The 16,524-nt window shown below is 43.7% G+C and overlaps 1 pseudogene; it reads left to right on the top strand.

Moving 5' to 3' along the window:
* Positions 1-16,524, top strand: part of LOC134311253 (uncharacterized) — a 98,123-nt pseudogene that overhangs the window by 2,648 nt on the left and 78,951 nt on the right.

Here is a 16,524-nt window from a genome sequence, read left to right as displayed (position 1 = left end):
GGTTAAACAGACTGAACAGGACTACAAAGACTAAACAAAGATAAACTGAACTAAAGCTAGTAACACGGAGCTAACACACAGAGCTAACACACACAAGCTAACAAACAAGGATTAGGCTAACAGACAGGGCTAGGCTAACAGACACGGACTAGGTTAACAGACGCAAACAAGAGCAAACAAGAGCAAACAAGAGCAAACAAGAGCAAACAAGAGCAAACAAGAGCAAACAAGAGCAAACAAGAGCAAACAAGAGCGAGAACGGACAGAGTACCAGGAGCAGAGATACCAGATGCAAACAGAGTTACCATGAAAATAGTCTCCAACCAGCCATTCCCAGCTCCTCTCTTAAATACCCTGCAGCTGGGGCTAATTAGTTCAGGTAACCAATCATGAGAGGGGAGCTGGCTGGAGACACAGGAGAGGAGGTGTGGCACACTGGAGCACAGGAGCTCCAGAGCACACAGAGGCTCAAAGTGTGACAGGATTAAAGAAGGGATAAAAAAAAAAATTTCTGCACACAGATGTAGGAAGGAAAGTAAACACATGATGGTAGACTCCATCTACATTTTACTAAACACTGTAACAGAGCTGCACTGTTGGAAAGAGAAGCTGAAGAAAGGAAGTGATTCAAACATGTATAAGAATGATAACAGGCTTTAATCTGCACTAGTTTGCAGTTCAGTCATGGCATTGCTTGGTTTTGTTTGCCTTCTCTCCATTCTTTTAGGTGAGAAATACTATTATATATAATGTATTGTTAATAATCTAATGTTTTTTTATTGTTTTTATTAAATTAAGTTAACGTTTATTTTCTTTTTTTAAAGTTTATACCTCTGCACAGACTATTACATCAGTTTCAACTACTGAAAATGTCTTGGAGGGAAACTCTGTTACTTTATCCTGTAATTACAGTGGATCTGGAAGAGATGAGCTGCTGTGGTATCGTCAGTACTCCACATTCAGACCAGAGTTCATTATTCTGGTTGCTGACTATCAAAAAGAAGCTGCAGGTTCTAAGTTTTCTGTAAAGATAAATGAAGCTAAAAATCGAGTGGATCTGAAGATCTTCTCTGCTGCAGTATCAGATTCTGCTCTCTACTACTGTGCTCTGAGGCCCACAGTGACAGGAAATCATACTATACTGTACAAAAACCAAACACCTACATTACATGTGATACACAATCAAAAATATTCTTAATAAAACTTTATATAATAATATTATATTAATATAATAAAATTGTATAGTTCTATATATAATGTTAATCTTAATATAACCTTATTCTGTACTTACAGAGCACTGTAATAATATATATTTTTTTAGATATTAAATTTAATTTGTTATATATTTATGAGTAATTATAAGTAATTTAAGACAAGTTGTTTTTCAGTGCTTTTTATAAATCCTACATTAGGTTTTGTGTTTTTCTTTACGGTGTAGTTGTGTGTCTGTTGTCTTAACAAAATGAATGTTAATTATGTATTTTTAATGATACAGTAATACTAAAATGTAGCACATGGACCCTCTTTAATGTATGCATTTATTCATTTCAAGAATTAATTTCTGTGGTTCAGCCTCCCAAAAGCCCTAGGCAGGAAAAATGTGTAATCCAATCTGATACTGTTGCTTAATGTAAATAACACTTAATGTAAATAATACTTAATATGAATAAGGACATTGTTTGTGTGTAAAGCAAATAACACACGAAGATACATTACAACACAGTGCTGTTTATTGCCACTCACTCTTGATGACATCATTAACATGTGCCACTGATCTACAACTCATCCACAACAGCTATTCAGCTAATATAAATTATAAAGTCTGCTTCATAAATATTTAGAGGCATGAATGCACCTAGTCATGTCCAAATATGATGTAAGTCACTATTTATTTATTGTAAATAACACAGTTATGTGAAGTAATAGCAGCATGACAGTCATTTGTCAACATACTTGTTCCTGCATTAGGTTTGTGATGTAAATACAGCTAAAAAACAATAAAGTGCAGCATTTGCATTTAAAACACTAATGATTAATTACATTGGTTTCCAAAAGTTCGTGGCATGCATTACTTAAGATGTTGAAAACAGATGCATCTAGATGCATGACCTATGAAGGCAGGGTTAACATGAATGCACATGGATTAGGAGTGGGGTGGGGTGATGTTCTTTCATACAGTATAGACAACTTTTAGTATGTCTTTTAGACACTCAGAACAATGATGTTACTCCTCTTCTTCATTTTACTCATTACTGATGAAAACGGTAAGTGTTATACAATAACTATCATATTTCATTGTGTTTGTATTAAATCCACTAACAAACATGATGTAACAGTTTGTGGGCTAGACGGACAGGAGGGGCGGACACAAACGCGGAGATGTGTGACAGAAACTATATTTAATAACAATAAAGACAAGACAGGGTAAACTGACAGAACAGGACTGAACAGGACTAACGGACAGGCGAAACAAAGACTAAACCGGCTAAACAGACTAAACAGGCTAACGGACAGGCTAAACAGGCTAACGGGGCTAAACAGGCTAACGGACAGGCTAAACAGGCTAACGGGGCTAAACAGGCTAACGGGGCAAACAAACAGGCTAAACAGGCTAACGGGGCTAAACAGGCTAACGGGGCAAACAAACAGGCTAAAGACAAGACAGGGTTAAACTGACAGAACAGGACTAAACAGACTAACTGGGCTAAACACAGACTAAACAGGCAAAACAGACTAAACAGGCTAACGGACAGGCTAAACAGGCTAACGGGGCTAAACAGGCTAACGGACAGGCTAAACAGGCTAACGGGGCAAACAAACAGGCTAAAGACAAGACAGGGTTAAACTGACAGAACAGGACTAAACAGACTAACTGGGCTAAACACAGACTAAACAGGCAAAACAGACTAAACAGGCTAACGGACAGGCTAAACAGGCTAACGGGGCTAAACAGGCTAACGGACAGGCTAAACAGGCTAACGGGGCAAACAAACAGGCTAAAGACAAGACAGGGTTAAACTGACAGAACAGGACTAAACAGACTAACTGGGCTAAACACAGACTAAACAGGCAAAACAGACTAAACAGGCTAACGGACAGGCTAAACAGGCTAACGGGGCTAAACAGGCTAACGGACAGGCTAAACAGGCTAACGGGGCAAACAAACAGGCTAAACAGGCTAACGGGGCTAAACAGGCTAACGGGGCAAACAAACAGGCTAAACAGGCGAAACCGACGAAACAGGTCAAACAGGTCAGACAGGTCAGACAGGTCAGACAGAGCAGACAGAGCAGACAGAGCAGACAGAGCAGACAGAGCAGACAGAGCAAACAGAGCAAACAGAGCAAACAGAGCGAGTACCAGGAGCCGAGATCCCAGACGCAAACAGAGTTACCATGCAATAGTCTCCAACCAGCCTTTCCCTGAGCCTCTCCTAAATAGTAGCAGCTGGGGCTAATTAGCCCCAGCTAACCAATCAGGAGAGGGAGGCTGGCTGGAGACTGGGGAGAGAAGGGCGTGGCACACTGGAGCACAGGATCACCCTGAGGCTCCAAGTGTGACAGTAGGCCCCTCCCCGAAGGCACGACTCCTGGCGTGCCCAAATACAAAAACAAAAGGAGGTCCTGGACCTTGAGGGGCAAATTCGAAGTCATTTAATATGCCTTGCGGTAGGCATGATAGGAGACCAGAAGCGCTGTCGGGGAGCGCCGACGAGAGTTCAAAAGCGCCGTCGGGGGGCGCCAATGTGGGAACAGAAGCACCATCGGGGGGCGCCAACACGGAAACAGAAGCGCCATCTGGGGGCGTCATCTCGGAAACAGGAGCGCCATCTGGGAGTGCCGACGAGGAAACAGGAGCGCCGTCGGTGGGTGCCGATGAGGAAACAGAAGCACCTTTGAAGGACACCAACTCTGGAACAGGAGCGCCATCAGGGGGCGCCAACTCAGGAACAGAAGTGCCGTCGGAGGACACCAACTCAGGAACAGAAGTGCCGTCGGAGGACACCAACTCAGGAACAGAAGTGCCGTCGGAGGACACCAACTCGGGAACAGGAGCGCCATCGGGATGCGCCAACTCGGGAACAGGAGCGCCATCGGGATGCGCCAACTCGGGAACAGGAGCGCCATCGGGATGCGCCAACTCGGGAACAGGAGCGCCATCGGGATGCGCCAACTCGGGAACAGGAGCGCCATCGGGATGCGCCAACTCGGGAACAGGAGCGCCATCGGGATGCGCCAACTCGGGAACAGGAGCGCCATCGGGATGCGCCAACTCGGGAACAGGAGCGCCATCGGGATGCGCCAACTCGGGAACAGGAGCGCCATCGGGACGCGCCAATTCGGGAACAGAAATCAACTGCGGTGAGCCTGGCGAAGAGGCTTCGGGAGTCAGCTGCGGTGAGCCTGGCGAAGAGGCTTCGGGAGTCAGCTGCGGTGAGCCTGGCGAAGAGGCTTCGGGAGTCAGCTGCGGTGAGCCTGGCGAAGAGGCTTCGGGAGTCAGCTGCGGTGAGCCTGGCGAAGAGGCCTCGGGAGTCAGCTGCGGTGAGCCTGGCGAAGAGGCTTCGGGAGTCAGCTGCGGTGAGCCTGGCGAAGAGGCTTCGGGAGTCAGCTGCGGTGAGCCTGGCGAAGAGGCTTCGGGAGTCAGCTGCGGTGAGCCTGGCGAAGAGGCTTCGGGAGTCAGCTGCGTTGACCCTTGAGAAGAGGCGTCCGGAGTCAGCTGCGTGGACCCTTGAGAAGAGGCGTCCGGAGTCAGCTGCGTGGACCCTTGAGAAGAGGCGTCCGGAGTCAGCTGCGTGGACCCTTGAGAAGAGGCGTCCGGAGTCAGCTGCGAGGACCCTGGCGAAGAGGCGTCCGGAGTCAGCTGCGTGGACCCTTGAGAAGAGGCGTCCGGAGTCAGCTGCGTGGACCCTTGAGAAGAGGCGTCTGGAGTCAGCTGCGTGGACCCTTGAGAAGAGGCGTCCGGAGTCAGCTGCGAGGACCCTGGCGAAGAGGCGTCCGGAGTCAGCTGCGAGGACCCTGGCGAAGAGGCGTCCAGAGTCAGCTGCGAGGACCCTTGAGAGGCGTCCGAAGTCACTTGAGAAAACACTGGAGAAACGTCATTCAGCTGCGAGGACCCTGGAGAGGCGTCCGAAATCAGCTGCGAAAACACTGGAGAAACGTCATACAGCTGCGAGGACCCTGGAGAGGCGTCCGAAGTCAGCTGCGAAAACACTGGAGAAACGTCATTCAGCCGCGAGGACCCTGGAGAGGCGTCCGAAGTCAGCTGCGAAAACACTAGAGAAACGTCACTCAGCTGTGAGGACCCTGGAGAGGCGTCCGGGGTTAGCTGCGAAAACACTAGAGAAACATCACTCAGCTGTGAGGACCCTGGAGAGGCATCCGAAGTCACTTGGGAAAACACTGGAGAAATGTCATTCAGCTGTGAGGACCCTGGAGAGGCGTCCGAAATCAGCTGCGAAAACACTAGAGAAACATCACTCAGCTGTGAGGACCCTGGAGAGGCGTCCGAAGTCACTTGGGAGAACACTGGAGAGGCGTCCGAAATCAGCTGCTTGGACCCTGGATATGCGTCAAAAGTCAGCTGTTTGGACCCTGGAGAGACTGGACTCGGCTGCGAGAACACTGGAGAGGCGTCCGAAATCAGCTGCTTGGACCCTGGATATGCGTCAGAAGCCAGCTGTTTGGACCCTGGAGAAACTGGACTCATCTGCGAAAACACTGGAGAGGCATCCGAAATCAGCTGCTTGGACCCTGGAGACGCGTCAGAAGTCAGCTGTTTGGACCCTGGAGAAACTGGACTTAGCTGCGAAAACACTGGAGAGGCGTCCGAAATCAGCTGCTTGGACCCTGGATATGCGTCAGAAGTCAGCTGTTTGGACCCTGGAGAAACTGGACTCAGCTGCGAAAACACTGGAGAGGCGTCCGAAATCAGCTGCTTGGACCCTGGATATGCGTCAGAAGTCAGCTGTTTGGACCCTGGAGAAACTGGACTCAGCTGCGAAAACACTGGAGAGGCGTCCGAAATCAGCTGCTTGGACCCTGGATATGCGTCAGAAGTCAGCTGTTTGGACCCTGGAGAAACTGGACTCAGCTGCGAAAACACTGGAGAGGCATCCGAAATCAGCTGCTTGGACCCTGGATATGCGTCAAAAGTCAGCTGTTTGGACCCTGGAGAAACTGGACGCAGCTGCGAAAACACTGGAGCCGGCGAACACACAGAAGGACCCCCGGAGCCCTTGGGGTTGAAACAGGAAACAGGACCTAAATAATATTGACTGGCTCCTAACGTGGACTTGGGACAGTCACGAGCTTTATAAGCGGGCACTGGCTCCTGGACCACATCCGCAGTGGGCACTGGGGAAAATTTAACCTCCCCAGTGGGCACTGGATGCCAGGTATAAGCTGCAGTGGGCACTTTGCTACATGAACATTTGGTTCTCATGAGGCCCTCGAAATCCTTCACCGAGTTCAGCTCAACTCCCCTGTCAGACCAAAGCTGCTTAGCCCACTCACGAGCAGCACCCCTCAGCCGAGACATCATAAATCGAACCTTGTCGATTTCAGTTGGCTGGGGGTCAAGAAGGTTCTGCAGGTAGAGCTGGCTCTGTAGAAGGAAGCCTTCAACCCTATGGTTGCTTCCATCATAAGGAGCCGGCCTACTAAGCGGGAAGACTTGAGGAAACCTCATAGAGCCAAAGTCTGGGAAAGAATAAACCAGCAACATCTCGCTGTGTCCTATAGGGGAGACTATTCTGTAACAGTTTGTGGGCTAGACGGACAGGAGGGGCGGACACAAACGCGGAGATGTGTGACAGAAACTATATTTAATAACAATAAAGACAAGACAGGGTAAACTGACAGAACAGGACTGAACAGGACTAACGGACAGGCGAAACAAAGACTAAACCGGCTAAACAGACTAAACAGGCTAACGGACAGGCTAAACAGGCTAACGGGGCTAAACAGGCTAACGGACAGGCTAAACAGGCTAACGGGGCTAAACAGGCTAACGGGGCAAACAAACAGGCTAAACAGGCTAACGGGGCTAAACAGGCTAACGGGGCAAACAAACAGGCTAAAGACAAGACAGGGTTAAACTGACAGAACAGGACTAAACAGACTAACTGGGCTAAACACAGACTAAACAGGCAAAACAGACTAAACAGGCTAACGGACAGGCTAAACAGGCTAACGGGGCTAAACAGGCTAACGGACAGGCTAAACAGGCTAACGGGGCAAACAAACAGGCTAAAGACAAGACAGGGTTAAACTGACAGAACAGGACTAAACAGACTAACTGGGCTAAACACAGACTAAACAGGCAAAACAGACTAAACAGGCTAACGGACAGGCTAAACAGGCTAACGGGGCTAAACAGGCTAACGGACAGGCTAAACAGGCTAACGGGGCTAAACAGGCTAACGGGGCAAACAAACAGGCTAAACAGGCTAACGGGGCTAAACAGGCTAACGGGGCAAACAAACAGGCTAAACAGGCGAAACCGACGAAACAGGTCAGACAGAGCAGACAGAGCAGACAGAGCAAACAGAGCAAACAGAGCAAACAGAGCAAACAGAGCAAACAGAGCAAACAGAGCAAACAGAGCAAACAGACAGAGTACCAGGAGCCGAGATCCCAGACGCAAACAGAGTTACCATGCAATAGTCTCCAACCAGCCTTTCCCTGAGCCTCTCCTAAATAGTAGCAGCTGGGGCTAATTAGCCCCAGCTAACCAATCAGGAGAGGGAGGCTGGCTGGAGACTGGGGAGAGAAGGGCGTGGCACACTGGAGCACAGGATCACCCTGAGGCTCCAAGTGTGACACATGATAACAATTTTAGTTAAATGTTTTATTTAGAATGAAATAAATGTTTTATATTGTTAACATGTTTTATAGCAGAAGCTGCTGAGAGTATTACAGCAGATAAACCCAGCTTAACATCAAATGAAGGCAGCAACATCACACTATCCTGCACATATGAATCATTAGTTAATAGACTCCACTGGTATCGACAAAAACCTGGATCAACACCAGAGTTTCTGCTGCTGACTAATGAGGGTGCTGTCATCACGGCTCAGCCATCTGACCCGAGAATGTCCATCAATTTTAACAAAGTGAATAAGAAGGTAGAATTGGAGATCATCTCTGCTGCAGTATCTGACTCTGCGCTGTACTATTGTGCTCTGCAGCCCACAGTAGCAGGAAATTCAGCTACACTGTACAAAAACCTTTTCTCAGAGGAGGAGCTATAAGCATTTTTTAATATATCATTTGCTTTCTCAGTCCTCAGGCTATGATGTCAAATAACTATAAAGCTTAAGTGAGATCTATGTGAGGAATTTCTCCACCTTTTTTATCAACAAAATAGAGTCGATCAGATCAGCCATCCCCACATTAGATGATGAACCCTCTGAGCTTACGGTCTGCTCTGCTTTTCTGACCCTGTTTGACTCTGTGACTTTGTCCTTTTTAACTGATATTGTAACTCATATGAAGCTACAAATTTCACATTGGACCTTCACGTTTACTTAAGAGTGTTTGGGACATTGTCGGCCCTTGTGTTTTGTCCATCATTAACGGTAGCCTTAATGATTGTGTTTTAAACACTCTGAGGATCACCCGCTCATCAAAAAATAAAACCTAGATCCAACCTTCTTCTCTAATTATAGACTAATTTCCAAATATATATATATTTTTCTAAAAAAAAATAGCCTTGGTTATCTTTGAAAAAGTTTAGAAGGTTTAGCTATTAGTTTCTTATTTAAAGCTGCAAGGTTTTTTTGTGGCTGTAACTGTTTGCACAAAGCAGTGTTTATTAATGTGTAGAGATGTGTTAGTATTATTTTATATGTTCTAAATACAATAAAGTAAAAACATTTACAAAGTCTGTCAAGCTGGTTTGCTCAGTTTGTTTCTTATGATCTCATGTTTTATATAGCAGGAAAGTTGTGCATTTTAGTAGTTAAAAGATATGCACCTTATTGGCAGGTATTTCACTGATCTGTAAGTTACTCATACTTAATTAATGATTTATTAATATATACACATGACTTGTAAATATATATTATGTCATGACTTTACTTGGTGGGGCACATCATCATGAAGCCATGCTGAATGTAGACAAAGTTCGTGATGCATATATACATTAACTAATGCTGTGTAATTATGTAGTTAATTACAAAAAAATTAAATTTGAATTAAGAAGCAGTGCACCAAACCAAAATATCCAGTCAACAATGTATGTGCTATAGTCGGCAAGGTAGATATGGCTAATAAAAGGTCGGGTAAGTGTACACTACAACATCTCAGCAATGCTGTTTTGCCAGAAACATTCATGCTGTTGCAACACACATTAACATGTCACTACCAGGACAGGCCACAGGTGTGTTCAGAATGGTCTACAATCCAAATAATAGTTGGTCAGTGATGGATTATGTATAATAATAAATGCCAATACATTTTTATGCTTTTCCCAGTTTTATTTAATGTTGTGTGTGAAAAATAAAGGACAAGAAAACTGTGGAATACTGATTTGATTTACCTTCTCAAGAACACCAACTAAAACTGTTAATTAAGTCCTGATAAATACAGGTCTATAATTTGACCTATATACATGTACAGTGTATCACAAAAGTGAGTACACCCCTCACATTTCTGCAGATATTTAAGTATATCTTTTCATGGGACAACACTGACAAAATGACACTTTGACACAATGAAAAGTAGTCTGTGTGCAGCTTATATAACAGTGTAAATTTATTCTTCCCTCAAAATAACTCAATATACAGCCATTAATGTCTAAACCACCGGCAACAAAAGTGAGTACACCCCTAAGAGACTACACCCCTAAATGTCCAAATTGAGCACTGCTTGTCATTTTCCCTCCAAAATGTCATGTGATTTGTTAGTGTTACTAGGTCTCAGGTGTGCATAGGGAGCAGGTGTGTTCAATTTAGTAGTACAGCTCTCACACTCTCTCATACTGGTCACTGAAAGTTCCAACATGGCACCTCATGGCAAAGAACTCTCTGAGGATCTTAAAAGACGAATTGTTGCGCTACATGACGATGGCCAAGGCTACAAGAAGATTGCCAACACCCTGAAACTGAGCTGCAGCACAGTGGCCAAGATCATCCAGCGTTTTAAAAGAGCAGGGTCCACTCAGAACAGACCTCGTGTTGGTCGTCCAAAGAAGCTGAGTGCACGTGCTCAGCGTCACATCCAACTGCTGTCTTTGAAAGATAGGCGCAGGAGTGCTGTCAGCATTGCTGCAGAGATTGAAAAGGTGAAGGGTCAGCCTGTCAGTGCTCAGACCATACGCCACACACTACATCAAATTGGTCTGCATGGCTGTCACCCCAGAAGGAAGCCTTTTCCGAAGTCTCTACACAAGAAAGCCCGCAAACAGTTTGCTGAAGTCATGTCAACAAAGGACATGGATTACTGGAACCATGTCCTATGGTCTAATGAGACCAAGATTAATTTGTTTGGTTCAGATGGTCTCAAGCATGTGTGGCGGCAATCAGGTGAGGAGTACAAAGATAAGTGTGTCATGCCTACAGTCAAGCATGGTGGTGGGAATGCCATGGTCTGGGGCTGCATGAGTGCAGCAGGTGTTGGGGAGTTACATTTCATTGAGGGACACATGAACTCCAATATGTACTGTGAAATACTGAAGCAGAGCATGATCCCCTCCCTCCGGAAACTGGGTCGCAGGGCAGTGTTCCAGCATGATAATGACCCCAAACACACCTCTAAGACGACCACTGCTTCATTGAAGAGGCTGAAGGTAAAGGTGATGGACTGGCCAAGCATGTCTCCAGACCTAAACCCAATAGAACATCTTTGGGGCATCCTCAAGCGGAAGGTGGAGGAGCGCAAAGTCTCGAATATCCGCCAGCTCCGTGATGTCGTCATGGAGGAGTGGAAAAGCATTCCAGTGGCAACCTGTGAAGCTCTGGTAAACTCCATGCCCAGGAGAGTTAAGGCAGTTCTGGGAAATAATGGTGGCCACACAAAATATCGACACTTCAGGAACTTTCACTAAGGGGTGTACTCACTTTTGTTGCCGGTGGTTTAGACATTAATGGCTGTATATTGAGTTATTTTGAGGGAAGAATAAATTTACACTGTTATATAAGCTGCACACAGACTACTTTTCATTGTGTCAAAGTGTCATTTTGTCAGTGTTGTCCCATGAAAAGATATACTTAAATATCTGCAGAAATGTGAGGGGTGTACTCACTTTTGTGATACACTGTATATATAAAGGTGATATACTGTATAAACAGTGTTTTTGACTCAATTATTCATTGGTATTGTTGAGAGTGAGAAAATGCCAGAGGAATGGAGGAGAGGTGTTCTGGTGCCCATTTTTAAGAACAAGGGTGATGTACAGAGTTGTAACAACTACATGGGAAGTTGATGAGCCATACAATGAAGATCTGGGAGAGAGTTGTGGAAGCTAGACTTAGACAAGAGGTAACTATTTGTTAGCAGCAGTATGGTTTCATGCCAAGAAAGAGTACCACAGATGCCATCTTTGCTTTGAGGATGCTGATGGAGAAGTACAGAGAGGGTCAGAAAGAACTTCATTGTGTCTTTGTCGACTTTGTCGATTTAGAAAAAGCGTATGACAGAGTGCCAAGGGAGGAGCTGTGGTGTTGTATGAGAAAATCTGGAGTAGTGGAGAAGTATGTCAGACTGGTACAGGACATGCTTCAAGGTGGAGGTGGGACTACATCAACGATCGGCTCTGAGCCCCTTCTTGTTTGCTTTGGTGACGGACCGACTAACAGATGAGGTCAGGCAGGAATCCCCATGGACTATGATGTTTGCAGATGATATTGTGATCTGTGGTGAGAACAGGGAACAGGTGGAAGATAACTTGGAGAGGTGGAGATATGCACTTAAAAGAAGAGGAATGAAAGTCAGCCATAGCAAGACAGAGTACATGTGTGTGGATGGGAGAGAGACAGGTGGAATAGTGAGGCTACAAGGAGCAGAAGTCACAAAGGTGAAGGACTTCAAGTACTTAGGGTCGACTGTCCAGGAAAATGGGGAGTGTGGTAAAGAGGTCAAGAAGAGAGTCCAGGCAGGATGGAGTGGATGGAGAAAAGTTTCAGGAGTGATTTGTGACAAAAGGGTGACAGCAAAGGTCAAAGGAAAAGTTTACAAGACAGTGGTGAGACCAGCTATGTTGTATGGTTTGGAGACAGTGGCATTGACAAAAAGACTGGAGTAAGAAGTGGAAGTGGCAGAACTGAAGATGTTGAGGTTCTCCTGGGGAGTGACAAGGATGGATAAGGTTAGGAATGAGATAATCAGAGGTACAGCACAGTTTAAACAACTAGGAGATAAAGTTAGAGAGGCCAGACTGAGATGGTTTGGACATGTCCAGAGGAGGGACAGCGGGTATATTGGTAGAAGGATGTTAGAAACGCAGCTGCTAGGAAAAAGACAAAGAGGAAGGCCAAAGAGGAAATATTAGAGCTGGATAGGAGATGCAGTTAGAGAGGACATGGAAGTAGTTGGGGTGAGGACAGAGGACGCAGTGGACAGAGTGAGATGGAGGAGGATGACTCGCTGTGGCGACCCCTGAAAAGGGAAAAGCCGAAAGAAGAAGAAGAAGACTGTATAAACAGTGTCTAATTTAAATAGTCTCCACATATACAATTTATTGTGCATTACTGAAAGAATGTTAATTAATACACTAAGAAATTAATTAGTTAACAGAATGACTTAATAGTATGTTGGTAGTTAACAGCTGTCTTCATTAATGAATATTCATGTCACTCATTAAATTGTTAATGTATACATATCATTCATCCATGACGCTCAAATTATTAGTTTATGTATTAACTCATTGTTATTAAACTGGTAGTTAAGTGTTAGTATATGTCAATCAACATTTCAACAAAGCAATGCATGGAATCATACAGACATGAATCATTAGCTACACAACAAACTTAAAAAAATAAAAAAATAAAAAATAAAAAAACATAAAAAGTAATCCAAATGACTAAAGGGCTTCTTTTTTTGTTTTGCAAACACAGATGTAGTGTGGAGAAGTATACACATGATGGCATAATTTATCTACATCATTCTAGACACTGTAACAGCTGTACTGTTGGAAAGGGAAGTTGAGGAGAGGAAATGGTTAAACATGCTTAAGAATGACAACAGACTTAGAGCCACATGATTGTGCAGTGCAGCCATGGCACTGCTCGCTTATCTTTGTCTCATTTTACCTTACTTAGGTAAGACATAACATTTAATTTAAATGTATTACCCTTTAATATTTTTATTTAGTATTAGCAGAATACAAACAGCAGGACAAAATTAAATTAAACTGTACTTAACATGTATGTTTATAAATATGATGTGATGGTAGATCCTCAGAGGGTTTCTTCTTACTCTCCCACCAAGCTGGGCACTGTTTTTGTCTGATATGCAGTTACCATCTATTTGCAGAACTGAACACTGATTTGATTTAACACTCCAATTTCTTTTTTAACAGGTTATAATTCAGCACAGTACATTAAAGCAGTTTCTACCATCAGAAATGAACTGGAGAAAACCTCAGTTACATTATCCTGCAATTACAGTGGGTATTCTGGAAATAATAACCTGTTGTGGTATCGTCAGTTCTCCACATTCAGACCAGAGTTTGATAAAAAAGCTGCTGTTTCTGGGTTTTCTGCAAAGATAAATGAAGATAAAAATCGAGTGGATCTGAACATCTCCTCTGCTGCAGTATCAGATTCTGCTCTCTACTACTGTGCTCTGCAGCCCACAGTGACAGGAACTCATAACATACTGTACAAAAACCAAACATATCAATTAAGTGTGCTCTGTTATTTCATGGAGGGGCAATATACAGGGCTGTGAAGAGAATGGGGAGAATGCGCAAAGTTCACACAGAATGGACCCAGACCGCTTCACCTGGGAACTGAACCCAGGATCCTGCTGTGAGGAGACAGTGCTACTAAGTAAGTTAATAAAGTTCTATGAGGGTGTGCATGGTGGATGCACACCCTCATAGAACTTTATTAACTTACTTTTGAAAGATTTCCAAACGTCACATTTATTTCACAACGAGATTTATTTAAATGCATTTTCTTTCTTGATAGCAACACACACACACACACACGCCACCAGGCCAATGTGATTGACCAACAACACTTTTTTACCAACAATGAAAGCTTTACTGTAAGTTACGATTCAACACATTACCTAAGGTTTCTAATATATCTCATACAGTGCAGTGGTCTATTAGGCTAGCCAACTACTGCTGGGATCCTGGTTCAAATCTGCTATTGGCCAGCTGAGTGTCTACACAGATATCATTGGCTATGTGTGTAGTTATGCTGTAGCATCTGCACTTCCTGAGTGTGGCTTCCTAGAGACTTATTATGAGTTTAATCCAGAGTGCTCACAAAGCTGTGTTCAAAAATGCCTCAACAATGCAACTTACTGCACATTGGGAGATACATAACACTGATTCTCACTGTAGCATCAGGAAATAGTAAAAAATTTGTATTTTTATTTGGTAAAACAATTTATGATTAATGCTGATGTTATTAACAGTTTAGACATGAATGCATTGCATTAGTTTTTTAAATAAATTTCTTTTTGTATTAAATTGTTTTTTTTTCCTACAGGTGCTTTTGCAGATGAAATTGGGCCAACAGATACCAACATTATCAAGAAAGAAACAGAGACTGTTACTCTAAAATGTTCATATTAGTCAAGCAGCAGCTACGTTTGGCTATACTGGTACAAACAAAATCCTAACAGTGCACCACAATTTTTACTGTATAAAGGTGCAAAATCCAGTAGTGATGAGGAGCACAAACCTACTGACTCTCGACTAGAGTCAAACACAGATGATACATCTACTGAACTTATTATTAACAATCTAAAGCTGACAGATTCTGCTCTCTATCACTGTGCTCTTAGACACCCAGTGATACAAAGCTATTGAGATGCTGTACAAAAACTCACATATGTGAAGTTCCCCAAAGCTCAGAAGATCAAAGTTTATTTCTTTTTACACCTTGTTATCATTTAACCACAAACACACACACACACACACACACACACACACACACACACACAAACACACAGCACCGCCGAAAGCATCTCCTCTGTTTGGCATACCTGCTTTTCTCTGTAAAACCATAATGCCGGCTTTGGTCTGGTCTGGTTTTGTCATGGCAGTTTGGGGGTGTCACATTTGGTACTGCCTTGATGTGCAAAGGGTCCCAGAGGCATTATGATAACCACTTTTCCAGCGCAGTCCACACAGTGGAACCATGCAGGACGTGGGCTGCGTCAGGTGATGGTGTGGGCTTACTGCTCGTGTTTCACTGTGTTACGGGTTCCCTATCTTTCATTCACTCTGAGAACTGGGTTGTCATAGACGACTAGAGCAGCCTGTTATATTGTGATAACCAGTTTATAGTTCTTTGTTATCCCTGTTCAATCCTCTTTCTCTGTTGTAGGCTGTGGATATTTTTGTGTTTTTCATGTATTACTTTGTTTCTCCTGGGTTCTCCTGGTGTGGATGCTGTCATCTCGCCTTACACACCTTAGCCCTCAGGTTTGTCAATGATGGAGAAAGACAATTGCTGATGTCCCTTGCAAAGAGTCCTTAAGGCAGTACTACCTTTTAACTCTTCTCTGCTGGTGCCAAACATTTATATAAACGATTTAATGCTTCTTATATCAAGCTCCAATGTGCATACAGCACAAAAAGAGCTGCTGTGAGCTAAAAGGTTTTGTCTGAAACACATATAAATTAAAATGAGCAAAATTAAGGTTCTGAATCCCATTGAGATGCTGTGGCAAGACATTATTCGGGCAGTGTATGCTCAAAATCCCTCCAACGTAGCCAAATTAAAACAATTTAGCAAAAAAAATCCTCTACAGCAATGTAAATGCACATTTCACTTCTGAAATGGAGACTTTCTGCTTCCCCTGCTTAATGGTGAGGTGATTTAATACTGGTTTACATGGTTTTGTGTAATTTTGCTTATTAAACTCAACAGTACATGCACAGTGCGGTATAATCCATTAGGCCCAGACAACTGCAGTGTGTTTGTTTCTTTTAGAAACCAAAAAAAGGAAAAATATTATCTAAAAGGCTTGTTTTAATACAGGGAGGAGAGAGGGTTTTACATTGAAAATAAACGTAAGTACCTGCATGCCAACACAAACCACAAGTAGTAGTGAAGTAAAGTGTTGTAACAAGAAAATTGTACACCAGATGGCGACTCCATCTACATCTTACAAAACACTGAAACAGATGTTAAACAGGAAGTCAAGTCAAATGGTTCGAATGTAAAATAAATGATTGCAGTCAGAACAATGTCATACAGTTCAGTCATGACACTGTTTACTTATCTTTGCCTTCTTCATATACTTTTAGGTAAGACATGAATTTAACCTGTTGTAAAAAGTATTTATTTTTTCTCCATTAGCTTTTAACATTAAATAGTGTAAATAATGTAAGAAGAAAAGA

The sequence above is a fragment of the Trichomycterus rosablanca genome, chromosome 4, assembly GCF_030014385.1.
Source record: "Trichomycterus rosablanca isolate fTriRos1 chromosome 4, fTriRos1.hap1, whole genome shotgun sequence".
Classification (NCBI taxonomy): Eukaryota; Metazoa; Chordata; class Actinopteri; order Siluriformes; family Trichomycteridae; genus Trichomycterus; species Trichomycterus rosablanca.
The sequence above is the reverse complement of the archived record's forward strand: the minus strand, read 5'-3'. Positions and strand labels throughout refer to the sequence as shown.